General features: G+C 43.2%; 1 pseudogene; it reads right to left on the bottom strand.

Annotated features, from left to right (window-relative positions):
* LOC125519067 overlaps positions 1–25459 on the bottom strand; it is a 39595-nt pseudogene extending 14136 nt beyond the window's left edge.
* Between the last annotated feature and the right edge of the window lie 279 nt (positions 25460–25738).

Here is a 25738-nt window from a genome sequence, read left to right on the forward strand (position 1 = left end):
TCCATGTTGACATGAAATTTTTATCCTGTTTGTTTTTATTAGGTTGTTGTTGTCTTTTCATGACACCTACTACAACATAGATGGATGGACCAACCTAGGTAATTTGATGAGCGCAAATTAAAGGCACACACGGGATATCGAGGGCAAAACAGTAAAAATAAATGAGCATTTGGCATGTTTGCAATTTCAGCGACCACTTCCATTCGGAAAAAAACTAGCAAATTGGCAGTTGCAAATCCGTCTTTAGTGCATGGGCATCATCTTTATATCATACGTAAAATGATACAAATGGTAAATAAAAAAATTATTTGCATATGTCAAATGTGCCCAGTCCATATTATCTATCTGTATTGATATTATAAGGTATATAATCTTAATTAATACGGGGAATAGTGTACATTCATGTTTTTTAAGAGGGATAAGTATATTTTTCATCCTTGAATTCTTTCAAAAGTATAGAAATCGTCCCTCAATTACGAAACCAGTAAAACTCAGTTTCTGAACTATTCAAACCGGATAATTTCCGTCCCTGATAACACTTCCGGCGGTTTTTAGTGTGATGTGGACCTGGTTTTGACTAGCACTGGCCACGTGGCCCGGTTTGACCGCCATGCCACTGTAGCAAACGGGCGAGAAGGTGTTCCACGCCGGCGCGCGCCAGCTCGTCCTCAGCCAGCCGCACCACGCCGTCTGTACGTCCCGTTCAGCATTCCCGTATGCTCCGTGAGGCGTATGGCGGCCAGGGATGCCAGCCGCCGTACCCGGAGATGTCAAGCTGTCACGGTGCAGCCGAGCCTTCGCGTCGTTCCAGGTGCCTCACCGGCAGCCGGCGTCGGCGCCGCTCGTCGACTAGTGCGTGCCCATCCACGCGTGTCACTACATGCCACCTCCGCCGCCGTATCGTTCGAGCTCAAGGTGGCACGCAAGGTGGCCGTGGCCGAGCTCGAGGTAACGCACACGGGGGCCGAGCTCGAGGTAGCAGGCGGGCGAGGTTGCGTAGGCTGAGGCTGCCGAGCACCTCCAGGTCGGCAAGAAACTCACGGGGCCGCGTCCGAATTCATTAGCCGCCATCGCCGTTCTTGCAGTCGCCGACGCCCAGCCATGCACATGGATTCCATGGAAGCCGTCATGGAAGCCGTACGCACGAACACAGGAAGCACGCCGGCAACACAGCTAGCCAGCTGCACCTGCAAGCTCTGCTAGTCAACCACACGCACATGCTCGGCCAACCTTAGCAAGCCAATGCCATGGCCGAGGGAACGCGCATGCGGCACTAGGCTGGCAACGCCGCCGTGCGCCCTGGTCGGCCTCGCCGCCGCGCACTTTGGCTTGCCCCGCCACCTCCGTCTGGTCAAAAATCTGCACAGCCTCGACGCCGCTCACAGTACTGGGCACCATGCTGGACTCTGCTCGTTGAGTCAAGGATTATGCTGGCGCCGTCGCGCACGATTTGTGCCGCCACAACAGGTCAGGGGAAGATACAATGTTGGGTAGGGCGAGGACAGCCTGAGTGTTTGGTGTGTTGGGCTCCTCCGCCGTCATCCAGTGCGCGAACAGCGCCATCACGAGGAACCCGCCGGCGCCGGCATGCGCTTCTTGTTGGCGCACTCGATGGTTCGGCCACGGCAGCGCGCCAGCTCGACTGCTTCCAAGCGCTGAGCTTCGTGCGATGAAGGAGCAGCTACCGGCGTCCATCAGTTCCCGAAACCTAAGCTTAAGAGACGCGGCGATCAAACCGGGCCACGTGGCCAGTGCTACTCAAAACTAGGTCCACATCGTACTCAAACCGCCGGAAGTGTTATCAGGGACAAAAATTATCCGGTTTGATTAGTTCAGGGACTGAGTTTTACTGGTTTCGTAATTCAGGAACGATTTCTATACTTTCGAGAGAATTCGCCCTATAGTGAGTCGTATTACAATTCACTGGCCGTCGTTTTACAACGTCGTGACTGGGAAAACCCTGGCGTTACCCAACTTAATCGCCTTGCAGCACATCCCCCTTTCGCCATAACGGAAATCCTTTCTGTTGGATAAGGGGAAGGAGCCCTAGCCTCGGCCCCAACCGATACACACATCCATACACTAAGTTTAGTTAGAAGTACATAACAAACAAAATAACAGTTACTTCCACAAGTTGGTTACATTCGTAAATTCCCGTGGGTAATTTATAGTACTAGTCGTCAACCCGTGCATTTGCACGGGCTAGCATTATACATATGTATAGAAAATTGAAGTGTACATGAAATTTTTAATGTTGTGTAATAGACTTCATCATATGTAGCAAACATAAATAATACTCCACAAGTTGTTCATAATTCTGCAATAAAATGCATGCATATAATTTGAATCTTTCTTGTATTCTTTTAGGCTCAGATTTTTAGTTGATAAATAGTGATGTGTTGTAGTTACTTTAAAATTGACCATGGAAAACTGACAGTGAAAGTACGAAAAAGCCGGTCAAATAACAATAATATAGACAAAAAATTGCAAGGCAAATGCCAAACCCAGGCTTAATCGTGTTGGTCTAACTAATAGCTGGGAAGTTTATCGGCATCAAATTAGAGAAGCTTTGACCCGTATTACTCTTCTCCATTTCCTAGGTAGATATGACACTTAGACCTCAGGTATTCCTAAATTACGTCAAAGGATTTGATTATACCTCTAAATAAAATAGTAAAAATCATCTATGAGGATTACAATAGAATTAATTAGTGCAGGCAGGTAGAATTGCAGTTTTTTTTGACATCTACATAATTAAGGGGTCCTTACGGCTCATGCACTTGAAGCATCTCACTTGTCTCCAAGCAATATGGCTTGTAATACCAATTATTAAACATATTCGTACTATTGAATAAACACCTACACTTGTCAGTGTTGCCGCACAAATTTGATGGTTCCTTCCCTGAAAAATAAAGAAGATTAAAAAATTACACTGGAATCAAGTTGTTCCATGGTAACAATAACATTAAGCATTGCATTAACTATTGATGCTTCAGTTCAAACTGAAATCATCTGAAATCCAAGACATAAATTTGTGACCTAGTTGGGTGAAGTTGATATTGTAGTTTGCTATCTTTTTTTCTAGCTCAACAAAAGGCCTTGGAAGGAACGGGTATACAACAAAACATGCAGATCAAGTACATGGTCGCCAAAAACATTATTTTGTAATTTTGTTGATATAGGCAAGTTTATTCCTCTACCATCTGCAATGTAAGAGAAGATTTGACAACGTCCTATAAGTTATGATTGCTATGTCATGTAATTTCATTGCATATTTATTTTTTATTTAAAAACATGCAATCAACCATTAGACAAATATATAATAATATGTTTGCTTACATATCACACACATCAGTGCATAAACCTGAATTGAACAATTGTTCACTTCCTATTCTTCCTACGATGGAGAAATCAAGCAGCCACAACAACAACAACAAAATTTTGTTTTAGTCTGTAATGATGAAAGTACTCTGAAAACATTTGGAAACAAAATCAAGGTATTACAAATAGATCATGACAGAAGAACATTCATGTCATTACCGATGTAGCAGCCTATATGCGAGTAATTCTTTTGCAACTTATTGTAGATATCTATCCCATGTACATGCAGTTAGCAATTTACACATATGGCACTGGAAGCAACACAAAGGAATCGAAGATGAGAAAATAAAGAACATACTCTGAATTTGCACAGGTGCTTGCAGTACACCGAGAGCATGCCCGAGGCCGAGGCCGGTATATTAACTCTCGAGCGCACCTGGCCCACAACGGAGTGCAGACCAATGCATAGTCATCTGACATGTTGGCGCTCGTGCGTTTTGCTTCCATACAAAAGCATCGGCCGAGCTGCTCCTTGAAATTCATTAACCTGGGATGTAGCGTGCGTGTGTTTCCGGCCAATTGAAAATTAGCTAGCCTTGACCGGAATCAACCAGAAGCCTGCATCTAAAGCTAGATCATATACTTGTATGTCTCAGCAGATTCAACCCAAGCATGTACGTGTTGTGGAGCTACGCGTGCTGTCTTAATTGGTGGTCGTTGAATCGACGCTCAGATCGTGCAGCCGCACGCACTCACGATGGGAGAACTCTGCATACAGTCATCCCATGGTGTCAAGACGGCGAACAGCTAGGGAATCAAATTAATTACGTATATATTCTTGGCTGAGTTGGATGCTAGGGGTGAGGATGTTGAATTTTTGATATGATGCATAGTCTTGTTCATCAGCCTGAGGAGAGAACAACATTGATAATACTCTGTCACCCAGACATGGCTGCGATGAAAGCAGAGAACCTTAGCAAAGAGGAGGACGCCTTAATGATGAAGCTGTACAATTGAGGAGGACAGATGCATCATGGGTGCCAGTGGCAGATATGGTGGAGCTAGACACAATTGAGGAGACCAAGGGGCTTCAGAGATATCTAGGCATAGTACAGTGGGGATAGGTGAACTAACAGTGCGACAAAAAATTGCGTTGTAAAATATTAATTGTAATTGGGTGCCCCAAGAATTAGTACCAAAAACCCGTAAGGTCATGGATGCTAGGAATGAGCCTCCTATAAGTAAAGACAGAATGTTTAGAGCTGAAGAAAATCATTCCCATAGAAAAAAGATATATAGCAGAAAAAAAGACAATTAAGTGAATGATTGTGACATTATCTGTTATGAGCCTACTAATATCATAGTTGAGTAGCAAAAAACAGAGATGTCTTCTTTTATATTAAGCTAAATAGTTAAATTCGTTAGCATCATTATGCCACTAAATTGAATAGAAACCATCGTTCCATAGACACCCTATCAAATTGAGATCAAACTGATGTATTTATTTACCAGCAGCAGCAAGTAAAATGAGCACTATTATGTTTGAGCAACGCTAAGGAAACATCTAAACAAATATCAGCAATCCAAAATTATAAGCATGAATAATCGTTCACAGCATGTCCGCAAGCAATACATTCAAACACAAAATTAACAAAAGCTATTGGAATTTTTTATGTATAAGATATGGGATTGTAGGCAACAATTACTAATCCACATGTACCCTGAATCTTCCCTCAACTTTTCATGTCTGTCCAGAAAAACCAAGACCGAATTATAAAATATAGGAAGTCGTTATACGCTACATGACATAAGCATATGATTATATTCAGAGTCTAGGCGTCGTATATTCATTTAATTGTGAGTCAATGATAAGATATCCACTGTAGATAATCCGAGTTTAAGCATGTATCGGGAAGAAATAGCATACATCGAAAACATAATTAATCCTGTTACCTAACATGGTGGGACATGGAAAATGATATATAGCTTGAGCCTCAAATAGACATCAATGAAGCTGGCCTGTGTTTCATTGTTGAGGTTGCTAACACAGCTCCATTGTAAAAGATTCAGCATGGATTACAAATATAGAGCACCAGGCTGATTCTTAGTACAAATTATAATGACTGTGGAATGACCTGTAACACTTGATAACCATAGAAGAAAAAACATCAGTTGGGCTTACTGAAACAAAAGGCTTGACTGGAAATTTAAGACTTCTTGTTAACAGTTGTTAACCTGATAAAAAAATTCACCGTTGAAAGTAATAATCAAAATTCATTATTTTTCCAAGATAACAATTCTTTTTGCATGCCGATAAGAAATACAGTGTTTTTCCTGCGAACAGTTGGCTCTTATGCAGGAAACGAACTACTGAACTAACAAAATGTATATTGTAGATCATCACAGTTCAGCGGCCTAACAGATAGAGGATGACTTTGAGTTGGCAATTGTCTGCGTGGTGAAAAAATTATTTGTAGTTAAGCTAACCTTCCACCGATCCTGATAGATTATATATTTGTCTAAGACCGTATTCTACACATATAAATGAGATCAATGGTGGGCAACTGGATTTTCTATTTTCTTCAAACCACAGTCTGTTAGTTGTTGCCTCCTTAAGTGCTTCGCCACATAGTACAATGTTTTAGACTCATATGTCAGCTCACCAAATAGCTCATATTTGTTATGGCCATAGTAAACTCTAAAGCTATTTCCTGTAGTCTTAAAAAGGATTTGATGTTTTTGCATGAGGTCAGATGAGTAATCTCAGGATAAACTGTGATTACTTTCTGCCACAAAATAATAATTCATTCTGGCAATTTTCCATATGAAGCAATAAGAAATATACCGTTGAGACTCAAGGTACAGCAAAGGCTGCATCTTTGGCCAGGCAGTCAAACCGTCAAACCCTGCAAGCTGCAGCTACGTGGATCATCCTAACTGCCGCCACACATTGACCAAAACGGTAATCTGCATGTCGTTGTACGTGGGCCATATCTTCGGCAAGCATGCCTGATGGCTAGATCCCGCAGATGCCGCGTCTACATATGACCACCATCGTGGACACCACTACATGAATTGAGATCATTGAGCTGATCTTCACCATGGCCGTTAGCACATAATGCATGTTGGTCGGACTGCAGAGAGCTAACCAACCCTGTTTGGATCAGGAGCAGCTTGTTCAAAAATAGGGTGCAGCCTTGCGCATGCTACTTTAGAAATATATGAAGACTCCTTCGTGCCTCCTCTGTGCCAAACTGCGTGTTTTTATAAGTTCTCTTCTTCCGCCATAATTGTCTCCATCGGCAGAACCGTCACCTTACTGAGATTTCGCCTCCTTCCTTCGCCTCAATCAGGGTGTAGAACACAGGAGAGAATGGATGATGCAACGTTACGTGGCTGCGGCACATAAATTTACGGATGAACTTCAATAGGGTTTGGGGTGTGATCCGCCGTATTGCTGCCTTGCCGCTCCATCACCAAAATCTCCAGATTTATTTCTTCCATCGCCAAATTATGCAAAAGTTCTGACGACGGTGCCGGAGTAAGTCAATCTGGTCGATTAGAGCTAGCGACACGCAAACTCACGTACGGGACCTCTGTCGAGAGAGCCGAGTCGTTCCAATCCCGTCGAGAAACGAATCAAGCAACTCCGTTGAAGCTAGCTTCTCATATTTACGTGAGCTAGTAGTGTTGCCTTCTTGCCGCTCCATCGCCAAAATCTCCCGATCGGTTTCTTCCATCGCCAAGTTACCCAGAAGTTTCAAGGACGGCGCCGGAGTAAGTCAATCCGGTCGATTAGAGATAGCTTCACGCAAACTCACTTACGGGATGTCTATCGAGAGAGCCGGCTCATTCCGATCCTGTCGAGAAACGAATCAAGCGGTTCTATTTAAGCTAGCTTCTCACGTATACGTGAGCTAGTGGTGTTGCCGCCTTGCCGCTCCCTCGCCAAACTCGCAGAAGTTCCAACGACGGCGCCGGAGTAAGCCAAACCAATTGATTAGAGCTAGCCACACACAAACTCATGTACGGGACTTCTGTGGAGAGAGGCGAGTCTTTCTTATCCCGTCGAGAAACGAATTAAGCGATCGTGTTGAACCTAGCTTCTCACGTTTACGTGAGCTAGTGCTACTTCTCATCAATCAAGCAACCTGTCTGCTTGTTGCACGTACGCACATCAGGTCCTGGGTGATTTGCTCTAAGGATGAAAAACCAATAACGAATCTATGAGAGAAACATGGTAAGCATGGACAATAGGTACCGAAGAGAGATTGGATTGGAATTTGGGTGAGCCCTTACATGGATTGGAGCACCAGATCGAACACTACAGGCCACTTCATGTTGCACCGGTGTAGGAGATGTGCTTTTCTTTTTTGTTTGACATGCACATCAGGTCCTGGGTGATTTGCTCTAAGGATGAAAAACCAATAACGAATCTATGAGAGAAACATGGTAAGCATGGACAATAGGTACCGAAGAGAGATTGGATTGGAATTTGGGTGAGCCCTTACATGGATTGGAGCACCAGATCGAACACTACAGGCCACTTCATGTTGCACCGGTGTAGGAGATGTGCTTTTCTTTTTTGTTTGACATGACGTGGTAGATGAACTGGGGATTCGAGAGGCCCCAATAAAAAAATTGGCAGCCGATCATGGAAGAATCATGCCTGCGGGATAGATCGCAAGGACTCCTATGAGGTAATTTTTTTAAAAAAGATCTATTCGTTTCAGCCAAGGATTACGTGAATTAATCGACACCGTTATAACTTGGTCCCACCAGATTAACGGCTCCTAATTACAAAAAGATCTATTCGTTTCAGCCAAGGATTACGTGAATTAATCGACACCGTTATAACTTGGTCCCATCAGATTAACGGCTCCTAATTACTGATTAACGTAGGAATTTCTAGGGAGTCAAGAATTAGTATAGGTATAGATAGATAGATAGATATAGAGGTATAGATAGATAGATAGATAGATAGAGGTATAGATAGATAGATAGATAGATATAGAGGTATAGATAGATATAGATATAGATAGATAGATAGATAGATAGATAGATAGATAGATATAGATAGATAGATATAGATAGATAGATAGATGAAATTTTATCACATGTGTTTTCCTTTATCTCCACTAAGTTGTAGTTAAATTTAATTAGGCTTTGAATATCCTTATCAAAAGGCTACAATAAAACTTCTTGCTTCACACCAAATTTTCTAAGAGTTCAACATATTCATAATTTGGGATGGTTATGTAAAATATCTTTAACATCTTGCAAGAAGAAAATATTTATAGTAATAAGCCAAAAAAGCTACAAACATGTCATCAAAGAGTACATAAAGTCTTAGAAAATTGTACTCACCTCAGTGTCTCCGCAATGTGCCATTAAAATATTTGGTTTCCTTTGAACACCGTTATTTTGACAAGAAAATAGCTTGTCTATAGCCCTTTTGTAGTTTCTTTGATAATTTCAGTAACAGTCTATCCAACAGACATTTGTTTTGAGCAAAGACCAACTAATTAAATTTTGAGTATATATTCATTTCCTCCATTTCGGTATCAATAATTGACATATTTGACCTTTCTTTTTCCATCTAATTGTTCAAAATGGAAGTATATAGCTTTTGAATCGATAGTTTGGAGTACTCATCTAGACCTTCCCAACATAAATATCAAGACATCACAATATCATACCATAGCGGAACAAAAGTCTAGAACTTATTTTGAGACCAATACAGCTCTCATCTACAACGTTTGCGCGAAGGGCCGGCGAAGAATGTTGTGTGTGAACCGTTTTCGGAAGTTTCCATATATGTACAGTGGGTATTATTTTTGGGAAAGCTTCATCGAGTTTTTTCCTTATTTTTTTCACCTAGCTTATCGGTTTTCATTTTCAGATTTTCCTTTTACATTTTAGTTCATTTTTCTAGTTTCCTTTCTGTAATACACGATGACTTTTTTTACAAATACACGTTGTTTTTTAATACATGTAAAATATTTTTTAGATCCACAACATTTTGTTTCAAGTTCATATTGAACACTTTTCCAAACACATGTTGGACATTTGTCAAACACATGTTAAACATTTTACGAATACATGGTGAACATTATTTAAACACACATTGAACATTTTTGAAACATGTCATTGTTGGTGTCTTGGACTAGGGGTACTCACCACGCCGTTTCCCGACCAGGTTGGTCGGGCCGAGGACCCCATGTCGGTTCACTAATGGGCTTCTTCGGGTAGCCCATGACTCATACAAGGGAGATTCTATAAGACTTGGTGCACATGACAAGGACTCCTGTAACCCTCGGCCTCTGGTGCATTATATAAATTGAGGTCAGGCTAGTCAATAGATCATGACAACTAAGATCATATTTATTAGAACAATCTCGTGGTAGATACATGTAGTATGTACTATCCCCCATATCAATACAAGCAAAAGTATGACGTAGGGTATTATCTCTTCGTGAAAGCTCATACCTGGGTAAAATCCCGTGTCTGCGTTATCATCGCTCCAAGACGCCTAACTTAAGACCCCTACCTCGAGTTATGCCAGATTTAGCACCGGCATTGGTGGCCCATGCAGGTCCTCGTCGGCAATCGCCGTGGTGCATGGGAATTCAGATTGGCTCCAACGCGATCTACATGTGGGAACCGAACTTTGTCGTCGACATCAGCATCTTCATCGCCGACTCGAGTGGTCACCATTGCTGGACCGAGGATTATGCTCTGTGTAGGATCGTCAAGATCGGACGGGTGCCTTCATCATCAACTCAAACCTCAAATGAGATCATGGAAGAATCGTCGATGGAGCTGGTGGGCTCAACGTCAACATTGCCCTCACGTGATCGTGCTGTTTTTTTTCTGGACAACAGATTCGTGTTCGCGTCCCCGCCTACTCGAGCGTCATTTTGATGATTGCTTTGGTGGAATTGTGTGGAATTGGCTCTACAACAACCGTATAAAATTTGACCATTTTCCGATGGAGGAATCTCCAGAAAATCTCTGATATACTGAACCCCTGCCAAATCTGGACAAGATTGGTACATGGGCTCCAGCGGTCATCTCGGATATCTTTTGGAAGATCCAACTGTTTATCGACTGTGGAATTCCTATATCGAAAACCCCTCAAACTTTCATATCGATCCGACCGTTCAAACTTCAGGAAACATACGATGAGTTTATCAATTTTTGGATCTGTTTTCTGCATGAATCCGACCTGAGTTCATCTTTTTCCATGAACGGGTTATCGGACGTCCTTTTTGAAAGATTTTTTTTCTACGTAGTGTGTTGTGTTCTCAAACACGTGCCCACAAATTTAGCCTTTTTCGAGGCGATCTTCAACGTTGCGGCGGTGTCAAACTAGTCCGACCACGTTGCTCCACAGATGCCGACCAGTGATAGCGTCGACCGTGACGTTGCTTCATTAAGCCGATGACAACCGCCTCGGATTATCACCTCGGCGAGCCGACCAAGAATTCAGCAGCGCGAATGTCAAATAATCGTCAAGATAAACATAGTCGCCCCACGGATTCCATAGGTTGGGTGCACCGGCATCACCGCACGGTCACTTCGTCAAGCCGGCATTGACCGCGTCAAAAACTCTAACCTGCGTCAGCATCGCCGCACTGTTGATTATTTAAGCCGATGTAAACCATGCCTACCTGCTTTGACAACTTGGCTGGCATGAGGGCTCCAATGTCACCTTACCTGTAACATCCCAAATTTTCAATTTGGAATGTTATACATTAGACCATCATTGCATATCATAATTTATTTGCTTTTGGTTTTGATCCTAGAAATTCCACGCAACTCAAGGACCCACGGAGAGAGTTGGGGATTTCGTTATTTTCATATTTGAGTTCTCTCAAATTTTGCGAATAGGATCATTTGATTTTAATTATTTTATCATCAATTATTTCTATTACAAAAATATGAGAGAGGGAATAAAATGACTTTCCCAAAATAAAGAAATATTGAGGATTTAATAATAAAATCAAATAAGATTTTATTTCGGAGTTTTTCGGTATTTTATTTGAATTTAGGAAAAATGTGCGTTTCTCAAAATTGCATTTAGGCCCCAAATAAATGTTCACCTTATGCGGCTTGATTTTAGAAGCCCGGGAAAATTTATTTTGAGATTTTTGGAGTCCGTTTAGTATTTCTTTTATTTGTTTTTCTGCATGGAATAAAAAAAAACGCGAACCGACTTTGGGCCGTACCCGAGCGGGACTCCGCCCGGGGGCAGCCTTTAAATAGCCGCCGCCCGAGCCGCCGCCAACCCTAACCCCAGTCGCGCCTCGATCCGCGCGCCCGCCGCCGCCGCCGACCCGCCTCCCGAGGTAAAAAAAAGAGAGAAAAAAAAGTCGCAGTTTTATTTTTTTTAGTTTCGTTTTTTTAAATAGATCAGTTTTTCCGGTTTATTTATTTTGCGAGCGTTCGTCCGTTCGTTCTAGCGAACGTTCGTCGTTTTTCTTTTTCTCGGATTAAATCCGCGATTTTTCTGATCGTGATTCCTGATCCGATTTTCGTTTTAGTATAATTTTTCGCTCGTTTATCGGAATCAGGCGATTCAAGCGCCTGGAGTTTCGTCTCGAAACCCTTTATCCGTTTAACCAACTTAAACAAGTTTTTGCCACTATAAAAATTGCCCTAGATTCAAAATAGTAAACAAAGCTTGTTTCTTTTGCCGTTTGACTTTCGTTGCTTCGTTTGATTTGATTCATTTTGCAAACCGGAGTTCTTAAGTTGAACCTTCTGGTTAGATCTCTTATTTGAGTTTTACCCGTGCATTAGAATACTTATTGTATGCTTGTTTGTTTGTCTGCGATAGAATACCCGGAGTGCGCCGCCTGTTACTTCGAATCTCTAGGTTTCGCGGATCATCAGCAAGGCAAGTAACACTTTGATCATACCTCCTACCACCCAGTTTTATTGCATTAGATCAATCCTCAAACATTGCATGATTAGGATCTAACTAAATTGTGGGATGAGAAGTAGTTGAGGTAGTACCTATTACCTGTTTATTATCAAACCTTTGGGAGTTACTTCTACGTTTGCCTATTGTGCCATGCTATGCTAGTAGATGTGGATTGGGTGAGTGATATCCATGAAAGATGTGAGTTTGTTAATTAATGGTTTATCTAAGGTGGCAACTTAAACACACATATGGGTGGATTGAGGTACCTGGGTATTCCAGGATTGCCTGTTTTTTATGGACCGCCACCCAGGCCCAAAGAAATCATGAGATTTTTCATACTAGAAACTTTCGTGTGCAACCACAAGCTATTATGGGCTCTAGCATAGTTGATTAAGTCGTGCGAACTCTTACAGGGTAGACTAGCAGATATAGGGGAAAGTAGGTGTAACGGTCTATCCATCATAAGGTGCTAGCGCTTCTGTAAGACTATGTCTCGGTCATCCGACTTCTCAAACACCATGTAGTGCGAGAAACCAATCGGAGGCGATCGAGTCTTGTGGGGAAAAGTGCGCAAACCTCTGCAGAGTGTATAAACTAATCATGGTTAGCCGTGTCCCCGGTTATGGACAGTTTGAGTATCTAGTACTTGGATTATCATGTGAATCTCAACATGTTACTCTAAAATTTAATTTTGTTGTGTTTAATGATGATGCTTAATTGGGATTGAGGATGCTGTCAACCATTCTCAATGTTTAACAACTACCATGATAGTTAAATAAAATTTATTCCTTTGAAGTAGGGAAAAATTGGCTTTTCGCAAAACTGTAACCATAGAGCTTTCCACCAGCCAAATATGCATATAGTATAGCTGTTTCATTCCATTACTCTCTATGTGTTACTTTGCCAGCATATTCCATGTGCTGACCCGTTTCGGGCTGCAATGTTAATGTTGCAGACTTTTCAGACGATGATTAAGGAGTTTTAGGTCGTGGTTCTATACTCAGTGATGCCGTTGGAGTTGATGGACTCACTTATCTTCCAAGCCTTCCGCTGTTATAGTTAATAGATGGCCTTAAGCCATATTTATTGTAATAAGTTCTCTATTGAGGCACTCGATGCAATAAGTGTGTGATTGCTACTCTGTTATAAATCCTCCGAGTACTGTGTGGTGTCAGCATTACTGATCCAGGGATGACACCTGAGCACAGAGATCAGACTGTTTGAGGTCTGGTCGCTACAGAGATGGTATCAGAGCACATGCTGACTGTAGGACACGACCACTAAGCTAAAGACCTAGATCACTATTCACTCTCTTCTCTTCTGACCTCTCATCTTTTCTACTCTTTAGGATGGCGGATGCAAGGAAAAAGTTCACGCAACCGGATGACGATACACCCTTTGGACGTCACTTGAAGGAAGTCACTAGATACCTGAACATAGGAGTACCAAGCTTCACCGGAACCTACAACGCCACTTTACCTGAAGAAGAGCGCTTGATGATTCAAGTTCAAATTCCAGGAAGGACGTTCATGCCAGTCACTGAGCCCATAGAGTTTTCTTTTGATGCACCAACATGGAGTCTAGGAAAGAGCATGGCAGCTCACATCGCCATGGGACGCATTGGAGAAGTCTACCGCAATGATCTCAAGGATACTATCTACCAGATTTGTGGGCGCCGAGATGAGCACTGGGAGATGATCAGCACCCGGAAGGATAGATCAATTGCAGCTTTTATCCAGGAGTTAAATCAGCACATTCGACGACAGGAGAACCAGATGTGCGCCGACATGATAGATCTAAAGAAGGCTAGGACAAGAATCAAAGAACTGGAGGAAGAACTCAAGGCTATACGTGAAGATTATGAAGAAGAAATTGAAGTATTGGTGGAGAAGAATGACGATCTGATCAAGAAGATCGGAATATTTATGGGAGGCCCTACACCAGTAGATGAAGACGAAGAACCCAAGGAGATTCACCCGAAAGACTACATCATCATCGACGACACCGACTCGGACCTAGATGATAGCGATGATGACTATGTTGATGAAGTCGGAGCAGATATCATGGAGTATGCAACCGAAGAATATTTCTAGTAGACCACCTCATTAGTAGTAGTAGACCACCATGTAAATACAATAGTCCGAGCACTTTTGCGATAGTTAGATCGATTGTATGCCCTTGTTTGATTGAATGAAGTGAATTATTTGCTTTTGCCTCATGTGCATATGGGTAGTGTTTTCTCTTTAGACCCCCTCTATTCTTAAATCTCATCTTTTCTAAACCCTCAGATGCCTCCGAGACGTGACCCCGGATTTACTTTTTCACCGGAGCTCATCCAGTTGATCCAGCAGCAGAACACATTGATGCAGTTGCTAGTCCAGAATCAGAATCAGGGGAACAACAACAACCCACCACCACCTGTTGATCACTTAGCCCGTTTTCTTAGGCTGAATCCATCGGTGTTTTCCAGTAGCACTGAGCCGATAGTAGCAGATGATTGGATCCGCAAGACAGCTAGAGAGTTGACCACAGCAGGATGCACAGATGCGGAGAAGGTGAAGTTTGCCGCACGTCAGCTTGAAGGACCGGCAGCATCATGGTGGGAGAATTTCATAGCCACTTTCCCTGGCGACACTGTCACTTGGGACCAGTTTCAGCAGGCTTTTCGAACTTCCCATGTTTCAGCAGGAGCTATGGTCATGAAGAAACGTGAGTTTCGCAACTTGCGCCAAGGAGGACGGACAGTTGGCCAGTATGTGGAGGACTTTAGTAAATTAGCATGTTATGCCCCAGATGACGTTTCTACAGATGCAGCTAAGCAGGAGAAGTTTCTGGAAGGACTGAATGATGAGTTGAGCATGCATTTGATGGTAGCAACCTTCAACAACTACCAGGAGTTGGTAGACCGTGATCTTATGATTGAAGGCAAGCAGCAGCAAATTGAGAACCGCAAGAGGAAGTATGGACAAGGGAAGTACAATTCTGGAGCCCAACAGAAGCCATGTTTTACCCCTAGATCGGGAGGACATTTTCAGCATACCCATGGAGGAGGTAGCTCGCACAATCACAACGACACCAAGAATGGTAATGGCAATGGAGGAAGCAACGGCCAGAACCGTACCAACCCATTAACCCCAGCCAAGAAGGACCTGAGCCAAGTCACTTGCTTTAAGTGCCAGAAGACCGGACATTATGCCAATGAATGTCCTGAAGGCCAGAATGGCAGTGGAAGCTCTGGGAAGAAGCCGAACCCTTTCACCAGGGGACAGGTGAACCACGTTAACGTGGAGGAGGTTGAAGAGCAACCGGATGCAGTAATCAGTAAGTTTTTGGTTAAGTCATTTACTGCACTCGTTCTTTTTGATACTGGTGCATCGCATTCATACATATCAAGGGGATTTGTGGATAAGTATAACTTGCCCACTAAGGTTCTTAGAACACCTATGCTAGTAAGCTCACCAGGAGCGGAGTATATGGCCAGTCAAGGATGTTTTCAAGTGCCATTGAGTATAGGTAGGCATGTGTTTCCCTCAGATTTAATCATTTTGGAATCACAAGGATTGGATGTAATTCTGGGTATGGATTGGCTGTCGATGTACAGAGGAAACATTGATTGCGCCAGTAAGACAATTTTGCTTACCACCCCAGAAGGGAGAAGGATCAAGTATGTATCCCGACATATGCCAAAAGGGACTCAAGTAAATTGTTTAACATGAGTTGTGCAGGAGGAAGTACCAGTGGTAAGGGATTTCCCTGAAGTATTTCCAGAAGAGTTGCTAGGCGTACCACCGGATAGAGATATTGAGTTTATGATTGAGCTATTGCCAGGCACAGGGCTAATATCGAAGAGACCATACAGGATGCCTGCAAAGGATTTGGTGGAGATTAAGAAGCAGATTAAGGAGTTACTGGATAAAGGTTACATTCGCCCAAGTTCGTCGCCTTGGGGATCACCAATACTTCTAGTGGAGAAAAAGGATGGATCGTTAAGGATGGTTGTTGATTATCGAGGATTGAATGAAGTAATCATCAAGAACAAGTACCCACTACCAATGATCAATGATCTGTTTCATCGATTACAAGGAGCTAAGGTATTTTCCAAGATCAATCTGCGATTAGGATACCACCAGTTGAAGATTCGAGAATAGGATATACCTAAGACAGCTTTTACCACCAGGTATGGGCTGTACGAGTATACCGTTATGTCATTTGGTCTGACTAACGCACCTGCCTATTTTATGAACATGATGAACAAAGTGTTTATGGAGTTCTTGGATAAGTTCGTCGTGGTGTTCATTGATGATATTCTGGTTTACTCGAAAAGTGAAGAGGAGCATAAGGAGCATTTGCGATTGGTACTTGAGAAGCTCAGAGAACATCAGTTGTATGCCAAGTTCAGCAAATCTGAGTTTTGGTTGAAGGAAGTAGGATTCCTCGGACACGTTATATCCGGAGAAGGTATATTAGTAGATCCCACTAAAGTTGATACCGGGACCAAGTGGGAAGCACCAACAACAGTTGGAGAGATCCGGAGTTTTCTTGGACTCGCAGGATACTACCGGAGATTTATTGAGAATTTCTCAAAGATTGCGAAGCCTATGACGGAGTTATTAAAGAAGGATACCGAGTTCATATGGACTGAGGAGTGTGAGGCTAGTTTCCAGGAGTTGAAGAAACGCTTGGTTACTTCACCAATGTTGATTTTGCCAGACCAGACCAAGGATTATGAGGTGTACTGCGATGCTTCACGTCGAGGACTTGGAGCAGTGCTTATGCAGGAAGGGAGAGTTGTTTCATATGCCTCAAGACAACTGAAACCTCACGAGTTGAATTATGCTACGCATGATTTGGAGTTAGCAGCCGTAGTGCATGCACTAAAGACTTGGAGACATTTCCTCATTGGAAATCATTGTGAGGTGTACACGGATCACAAGAGTTTGAAGTACATTTTCATGCAGAAGGAGTTGAACCTCAGACAAAGGAGATGGTTGGAGCTCATCAAGGATTATGATATGAGATTGCATTACCATCCCGGAAAAAGCTAATGTAGTAGCTGACGCATTAAGTCGCAAAAGCCATGTCAATACACTAATGACGGGAGAAATACCAAGGGAGTTAGCCGAAAATCTTCGTGAACTATGTTTGGAAATAGTTCTGAGAGGCTATGTAGCAGCATTGGAGATTCAGTCAACTTTGATGGATAGAATCAGAGAAGATCAGAAGACTGACAAGGAGATTGCCTCTATAAAGGAGAAAATGAGCGAAGGAAAGGCTAAAGGATTTCTTGAGGATGAGCACGACACCCTATGGTTTGAAGACCGTGTTTATGTGCCCAATGACCCGGAGATCAGGAAGTTGATTCTGCAAGAGGCACATGATTCACCATATTCGATTCATCCAGGAATTACCAAGATATATTTGGATTTGAAGGATATTTTCTGGTGGACCGGAATGAAGAAAGATATTGCGGAGTATGTAGCAGTTTGTGACGTATGTCAGAGAGTAAAGGCAGAGCATCAGAAGCCAGCAGGATTGCTACAACCATTGCCGATACCCGAATGGAAGTGGGATAAGTTAGGCATGGATTTTATCACGGGATTACCCAGGACTCGTTCAGGCTATGACTCGATTTGGGTTGTAGTTGATCGGTTGACGAAAGTAGCTCATTTCATCCCGGTAAAGACCACTTACACCAGTGCTAAGTTGGCAAAGATATACATGACCAGGATTGTATGCTTACATGGAGTTTCGAGGAGTATAGTATCAGATAGAGGAACCCAGTTTACCTCAAAGTTCTGGAATTAGTTGCATGAAACTTTGGGTACCAGGCTAGAGTTCAGCACAACTTTTCATCCATAGACAGATGGACAGACCGAGAGAGTCCATCAGATTTTGGAGGACATGCTGAGAGCTTGTGCGCTAGATTATGGATCTAGTTGGGACGAGAATTTGCCGTATGCAGAGTTCTCTTACAACAACAGCTATCAATCCAGTTTAAGGATGGCCCCTTTCGAAACCTTGTATGGAAGAAGGTGCAGGACACCGTTGTCGTGGGATGAAGTTGGAGACCGCCAGTTGTTTGGACCAGACTTGATTAAGGAGTCTGAGCAGAAGGTGAAATTGATTCGCGATAGGCTCAAGGTAGCTCAATCCAGGCAAAAGAGCTACGCAGACTCTAAGCGTAAGGAGACAGTTTACGAAGTCGGAGACCGAGTTTATCTTCGAGTATCGCCACTACGAGGAACAAAGCGTTTTGGTGTTAGGGGAAAGTTAGCGCCACGATTCGTAGGACCGTACCGAGTATTGGAACGTATGGGAGAAGTGGCCTACAAGTTGGAATTGCTCGAAGGATTGTCAGGAGTTCATGATGCGTTCCACGTTTTCTCAGTTGAAGAAGTGCCACACGGATATGGCTGACATACCCTTGAGAGACACCGTGCCATTGGAAGCAATTCAGTTGGATAACGATTTGACCTATGAGGAGAAACCAGTTAAGATTTTAGAGTATGCCAGTTGAGTCACCCGCAGCAAGGTTATCAAGTTTTGCAAGGTTCAGTGGAGCCACCACACGGAGGATGAAGCCACTTGGGAGCGAGAGGAAGATTTTCTCAAGGACCACCCTCACCTATTTTCTAGCCAACCCGAATCTCGAGGGCGAGATTCATCTTAAGGGGGTAGGTTTGTAACATCCCAAATTTTCAATTTGGAATGTTATACATTAGACCATCATTGCATATCATAATTTATTTGCTTTTGGTTTTGATCCTAGAAATTCCACGCAACTCAAGGACCCACAGAGAGAGTTGGGGATTTCGTTATTTTCATATTTGAGTTCTCTCAAATTTTGCGAATAGGATCATTTGATTTTAATTATTTTATCATCAATTATTTCTATTACAAAAATATGAGAGAGGGAATAAAATGACTTTCCCAAAATAAAGAAATATTGAGGATTTAATAATAAAATCAAATAAGATTTTATTTCGGAGTTTTTCGGTATTTTATTTGAATTTAGGAAAAATGTGCATTTTTCAAAATTGCATTTAGGCCCCAAATAAATGTTCACCTTGTGTGGCATGATTTTAGAAGCCCGGGAAAATTTATTTCGGGATTTTTGGAGTCCGTTTAGTATTTCTTTTATTTGTTTTTCTGCGTGAAATAATTAAAAAAAACGCGAACCGACTTTGGGCCGTACCCGAGCGGGACTCCGCCCGGGGGCAGCCTTTAAATAGCCGCCGCCCGAGCCGCCCCAGCCCACCAGAGCCGCCGCCAACCCTAACCCTAGCCGCGCCTCGATCCGTGCGCCCGCCGCCACCGCCGGAGCCGTCGCCGCCGACCCGCCTCCCGAGGTAAAAAAAGAGAGAAAAAAGTCGCAGTTTTATTTTTTTTAGTTTCCATTTTTTTAAATAGATTGGTTTTTCCGGTTTATTTATTTAGCGAGCGTTCGTCCGTTCGTTCTAGCGAACGTTCGTCGTTTTTTCTTTTTCTCGGATTAAATCCGCGATTTTTCTGATCGCGATTCCTGATCCGATTTTCGTTTTAGTATAACTTTTGGCTCGTTTATCGGAATCAGGCGATTCAAGCGCCTGGAGTTTCTTCTCGAAACCATTTATCCGTTTAACCAACTTAAACAAGTTTTTGCCACTATAAAAATTACCCTAGATCCAGAATAGTGAACGAAGCTTGTTTCTTTTGCCGTTTGACTTTCGTTGCTTCGTTTGATTTGATTCTTTTTGCAAACCGGAGTTCTTAAGTTGAACCTTCTGGTTAGATCTCTTATTTGAGTTTTACCCGTGCATTAGATGAATACTTGTTGTATGCTTGTTTGTTTGTCTGCGATAGAATACCCGGAGTGCGCCGCCTGTTACTTCGAATATCTAGGTTTCGCGGATCATCAGCAAGGCAAGTAATACTTTGATCATACCTCCTACTACCCAGTTTTATTGCATTAGATCAATCCTCAAACATTGCATGATTAGGATCTAATTAAATTGTGGGATGGGAAGTAGTTGAGGTAGTACCTATTACCTGTTTATTATCAAACCTATGGGAGTTACTTCTACGTTTGCCTATTATGCCATGCTATGCTAGTAGACGTGGATTGGGTGAGTGATATCCATGACAGATGTGAGTTTGTTAATTAATGGTTTATCTAAGGTGGCAACTTAAACACACATCTGGGTGGATTGAGATACCTGGGTATTCCAGGATTGCCTGTTTTTTTATGGACCGCCACCCAGGCCCAAAGGGATCATGATATTTTTCATACTAGAAACTTCCGTGTGCAGCCACAAGCTATTATGGGCTATAGCATAGTTGATTAAGTCATGCGAACTCTTATAGGGTAGACTAGCAGATGTAGGGGAAAGTAGGTGTAACGGTCTATCCATCGTAAGGTGCTAGCGCTTCTGAAAGACTATGTCTCGGTCATCCGACTTCTCAAACACCATGTAGTGCGAGAAACCAATCGGAGGCGATCGAGTCTTGTGGGGAAAAGTGCGCAAACCTCTGCAGAGTGTATAAACTAATCATGGTTAGCCGTGTCCCCGGTTATGGACAGTTTGAGTATCTAGTACTTGGATTATCGTGTGAATCTCAACATGTTACTCTAAAATTTAATTTTGTTGTGTTTAATGATGATGCTTAATTGGGATTGAGGATGCTGTCAACCATTCTCAATGTTTAACAACTACCATGATAGTTAAATAAAATTTATTCCTTTGAAGTAGGGAAAAATTGGCTTTTCGCAAAACTGTAACCATAGAGCTTTCCACCAGCCAAATATGCATATAGTATAGCTGTTTCATTCCATTACTCTCTATGTGTTACTTTGCCAGCATATTCCATGTGCTGACCCGTTTCGGGCTGCAACGTTAATGTTGCAGACTTTTCAGACGACGATTAAGGAGTTTTAGGTCGTGGTTCTATACTCAGTGATGCTGTTGGAGTTGATGGACTCACTTATCTTCCAAGCCTTCCGCTGTTATAGTTAATAGATGGCCTTAAGCCATATTTATTGTAATAAGTTCTCTATTGAGACACTCGATGTAATAAGTGTGTGATTGCTACTCTGTTATAAATCCTCCGAGTACTATGTGGTGTCAGCATTACTGATCCAGGGATGACACCTGAGCACAGAGATCAGATTGTTTGAGGTCTGGTCACTACATTACAGACCTACTCCGTCCCCTCAGCTAGACCAGGGGCTTCGCCATCGCTTCATGAACATAATCCGGGGCGTCATCAGCACCATGGCTAGACCGGGGGCTTCGCTTGGACACATCATCAATGTTATGCCGTCTATTCATCAAGCCAAGCTACTCGCTAGGACACGTCATCAACACCGAGCACATTAACTAGCTAAGTCGCTTTCATGCTCATTTTTTTCTTTAATTTTTTCAGTTTTTGTTTGGTTCAACTAAGCATTATATTTTTGTAAAGCAAAAAGTTGTTTGTTATAAAACTTATTTTGTTAAAAACATTGTTTATTAAAAGTGCTTCCTCTATCCAAGTTAACTAGGGGCTCATAAACTTATATGTGCCTTTTAAGTACTTTTCTTCTTAGTCGCTGCAGAGTATTTTTCTGCTACTCTTTTTTCGAATCGACTGTGTGGTCAAATAGCCATATAGCCTGTTTTCTCTCTAAAACCGCTCGAGTTTAGTTCGCTAGACTGGTCTGAGAATCAACCCACCTTCGGGAAAGGGAGGTTGAAGCCGAAGGCTGACCCACTTGAAGTCTAGAGATCGGACGTGTCGTGTTAAAGCACGACAAAAGCACAAATTAATTTTAAGATCAATTTTGGATTGGCACCAAAAAACTTAATTTAATTTAGACAGAAGATTTTGCGTAAGTTTTTTTGGTTTTGTTAGCATAGCTCTCGTGATACAACGCCATACGCCTTTAAAGCATCGACAATGTTTAACAGGGGCTGTGACTAGAGTCGAACGCACCAGAAGCTAAGCTACTCTGCGGAGTCCTTGGCAAAACATCCTCGGTATTTCGCCTATATATGCACTTATTTCAACTTGTGTCTTTGGTCAATAGCTAGGTTGGTCGGCTCCTGTGCTTACCCATTATGTTTCCGCTTTGTTCGGCTAAGGGTTTAAATGGAGAGACACTATGATCGTTACTTCTAGTTTAACTGGTCAAGTACCTCAGATGGATAAATTTGAAAGCTGACTGTCACAATACGCGTAAATCGGTCGGCGAACCGTAGGCAATGTTAAACTATGTATAGCCGATAGCGGCTATCCATGTAAAACGAAGGGCTTTTCTTTTTCGAAAAAGTCGATGTGTAGGTGGTTTGATCTCGGGCGATCCGAGGATTCGACATGTACTGGGGGCTATTAAGTTTCCCCCAAACGAATGCTCCTAAGACTAAGTGTATGTTTTAGCCCTAAGGTCGGATTGCCTTGTTTCTACTGATAGAACTGCCGCTGGGCACCGAGACGTCGGCTAAGTGTTGCAATCAGAAAGGAAACTCCCTAACTAGTTTCCCCCAAACGAATGCTTCTAAGAATAAGTGTATGGTTTAGCCCTAAGGTCTAATTTCCTTGTTTCTACTGATAGAACCGCCGCTAGGCACGGAGACGTCGGCTAAGTGTTGCAATCAGAAAGGAAACTCCCTAACTAGTTTCTAATAAGGGGTGGAAGCCGATGACTGGCCAATTACACATCTTAAATAGTCATGGTCAAGTCAAAATAACATATAACATAAAGCTGCAAAATGTAGCTTGAAAGTTGACTGTCACAACATGTGCAAATTCTATCGGTCGGTCGGATTGGCCGGTCGTAAATATTAAACCAAAAAGGTTGCCTGTGTAACAAAAAGGACTTTCTGATAAGTCATTAATGGAAAAGTAGTTTGGCCATCTTTGAAAAAACTGTGCAATACTTACCTCGATTTTTTTGGTATAGAACACATCAGACCTATCAAAGAGTCTAATAAACTGTATCAGGGGCTCCTTGGGGAACCTCGATATGGTTACCTTGGGACTCCTGGAGAGCTCAACATATCCTTAGCATTTGTATTTTATATACATGCGCTGCCTTCCCACAAATCATAATAAAGCCAAAATATGCATCAATTTGACTTGAGATTTTTTGCCAAGCTGGGTTGCTTGGTCCTGTGCTTACCCTCTACGTCCCCGACGAATTCGGCTCGAGGGTAAAGGGAGCACCTCTGCGATTGTTACTTCCGGGTCAAACGAGCAAGTACCTCAAACGAGTGAAGCCGAAATCTAGCGGTCACAAGAATATAACTGGTCGACATCGGAGGAAGTGAAAATCAAGGCCTTTCTAAAGGGCACTAGACATAGGGTGTAGAGCCTACTTAATACGCCGAGCATATTCTCGAGTCGAGGCCTTTGAGCAAGTATACTAGAACATCGACTAACTTGTGGTGATTAACATGACACCCCGGGAAAAGGCATGACACCTCGTGAAAAGGAACTGCTAGAGGAAGATGTGACTTGTGTTAAACATCAATATAACATAACTCTCTGCAAGGCTTTCATTTTGACCTTATGGCAGGATTGCCTTGTTCCCTACAAATGCTGCCTGAGGACTCAGGCCGATGTTAGGAACACTCCTCGTCCTCTGGTCGAGGAGGTAGAAGCCAATGGCTGGTTAACGAAGTATACAATCTATGGATATGAGCATTCAAATGACAAAAACATAGATACATAAAGTCATCATTCAACATAAACTGTTTACAAAATCTATTGAAGACCATCTATAAGGGTATCGAGGAGAGAAACCTGTTTGGTTAGCAGAGAAGCTAACATGACACTCTCATAATTCCTGTTGGCTTTTTGATTTCCTTTCCATCAAGCCCCTTGAGGTCGACCCTAGCAAGCTCTTCGGTCTTCAGCAGAAAATAGTGTGTCTTAACCATGGCCCACGCTTCTCGAGCACCGATACGTCTCCAATGTATCTATAATTTTTGGTTGTTCCATGCTATTATATTATCTGTTTTGGATGTTTTATATGCATTAATATGCTATTTTATATTATTTTTTGGACTAATCTATTAACCTAGAGCCCAGTGCCAGTTTTTGTTTTTTCCTTGTTTTAGAGTTTTGCAGAAAAGGAATACCAAACGGAGTCCAAACGGAATAAAACTTTTGTGATGATTTTTCTTGGACCAGAAGACATCCAGAGGACTTGGAGTGCAAATCAGAGAATCCACGAGGCAGCCACAAAGGACGGAGGGAGCGCCCAGGGGGGTACGGCGTGCCCCCACCCTTGTGGGCCCCTCGTGACTCCACCGACCTAGTTTCTTTTCCTATATATTCTCATATACCCCGAAACCAACAGGGGGAGCCACGAAAAACACTTTTCCACTGCAGCAACCTTCTGTACCCGTGAGATCCCATCTAGGGGTTTTTCCGGCGTCCTACCGGAGGGGGATTCGATCACGGAGGTCTTCTACATCAACACCATTGCCCTTCCGATGAAGCGTGTGTAGTTTACACTACTAGGGAAAAGCTTATAGACAGACACTTACTAGTAGCGAGGGTTTATAACCCTCGCTACTGCTTCTTACTAGTAGCGCGGGTTTTTAACCCTCGCTACTACTAAGTTGATACTAGTAGCGCGGGTTTTTAACCCTCGCTACTACTAAGCGGTCTCTACCGTGCCCTCCCGGGACATGCCATAGTAGTAGCGAGGGGTACAAACCCGCGCTACTACTAAGTTGATAGTAGTAGCATGGTTTTACACCCCCTCGCTACTACTAAGTACGAGGTAGGTGAAATCCCCGTATCCTCAGCCGAATCCCTCCTCTCTCCCTCACTTTCCCCCTCTCTCACTTTCCTCGTCTCTCCCTCATACTCCAGCGGTGGCCGCCGCTGGTACACTCTGCTTTCTTCGCCCCCTCCCTCTCCGAGATCCCTTCGGTGGGCGGTCGCCGGAGCTCCTCTCCGCTGCCAAGATGCGGAAGCGCGACCACGACATCCTCCTCCTCACCGCCTTCACCGTCTTGTTCTTGCTCCAGGTCAGCCCTCCTCCCCCCTCTCTGATTCGATCCGGAATGCTAGCTGACCCATCCCCCTCCTCCTCCAGCAGCACGAGGGCGACTTCTCGTTCCGGAAGACGTGGACCGCCTCCTGCCGCCGCTCGTCGCCGACCTCAACGGCGACAGCCGCCGCGAGGTGTTGCTCCCCACGCACGATGCCAAGATGCAGGTCCTCCAGCTCCTGGCCCATGCCGGACTGGCCTCCGCGGCCGCCCTCGACGGCTTCCACGAGGCACGCGTCATGGACGAGATCTCCCTGCTCCTGGCTAACGTGCGTGCGTCATCGGGTCGAGATTTTTTTTGGTTTTTCAAATTAATAGTAGTAGCGCGGGTCACAGACACGCGCTACTACTAACACACGTACTAGTAGGCGGGATGCATCGCGCTACTACTACTAGTTAGCTGTAGCGCCGTAGTAGTAGCGCAGGCACACGCGCTACTACTAGGCTTTTTCCTAGTAGTGGTTTAC

Source organism: Triticum urartu, chromosome 7, assembly GCF_003073215.2.
Source record: "Triticum urartu cultivar G1812 chromosome 7, Tu2.1, whole genome shotgun sequence".
In the NCBI taxonomy this organism is placed as follows: Eukaryota; Viridiplantae; Streptophyta; class Magnoliopsida; order Poales; family Poaceae; genus Triticum; species Triticum urartu.